Below are 1,114 nucleotides of genomic sequence, written 5' to 3' on the forward strand. Positions count from 1 at the left end.
ATCCATGACATAACTAAGTTTTCCTCCTCTTGCAGTCTTTAAGTACAGTTTTGTCTACCAGGAATTGATCGTTGGTACCTCTGAACTTTCGCTTGCAACCCTTCTGCTCATGTGGCAGGACTCCATTTTTTCCTGATGTTCGTACACTGACTCTGCGGCTATTCCAATCAATAATTTCCATATAAGTAGCAAGCAGGATATCGGCCTGTAATTCTCTACCGAATTGCCTTTTTCGATGTTTTTCAAGCACAGCACTGTCCTACTCATTGTCAACCACTCTAGTGTTATTATTATTATTATTATTATTATTATTATTATTATTATTATTATTATTATTATTGAGTGTGAGAGCAATGCATGCCCTCAAAGTGACATTGGGGAACAAATATACGAAGCCCATTATACCTATCATGACTAACTGTCTGATAAGGTTACTCCAGGTACGTGCATCACAACCATCTGTGCGCGATACGGTGATCTTATATGAAGACAAACAGCGCATGACCTTGTAGAATTTTCTTCAGGTTGAGTAACTCATCCCGCTCAAATGGTTCCTGAATGAAGGCTGTTTAAGGATGATGAACGAAACACCTATGTTTCCAGAGGTGAATTATTCAAACCTCCAAAGAATCCCCCTCAACACATGGCTATGATGGTCCCCCACTACTTCTGCTCATGATCAGAGATGTACATATCATTAGCCATTAAGGAACATGCTCAACTGGTGAAGGTCAAGCAATAGACAAGCAAATCTGTAGTGTTGAGTAGAATATTTACTGTAGCCCATCTGTTATACCAAGATAAAACATGCACTGCATCAGAACATTGCTCCCCCACTATTTCTGTACTTGACGTTATTATTATTATTATTATTATTATTATTATTATTATTATTATTATTATTATTATTATTATTATTATTATCATTATTAAGTTGGTGAGCTGGCAGAATCGTTTACGTTCTGAGTTCAAATTCGGCCAAGATCGATTTTGCCTTTCTTCCTTTCGGGGTCGATAAATTAAGTACCAGTTGCGTACTGAAGTCGATCTGATCTATTGGCCCCTCCCCCGAAATTTCAAGCCTTGTACTTATAATAAAAAGGATTATTATTAT

This window comes from Octopus bimaculoides, chromosome 11 (genome assembly GCF_001194135.2).
Source record: "Octopus bimaculoides isolate UCB-OBI-ISO-001 chromosome 11, ASM119413v2, whole genome shotgun sequence".
NCBI classification, from domain to species: domain Eukaryota; kingdom Metazoa; phylum Mollusca; class Cephalopoda; order Octopoda; family Octopodidae; genus Octopus; species Octopus bimaculoides.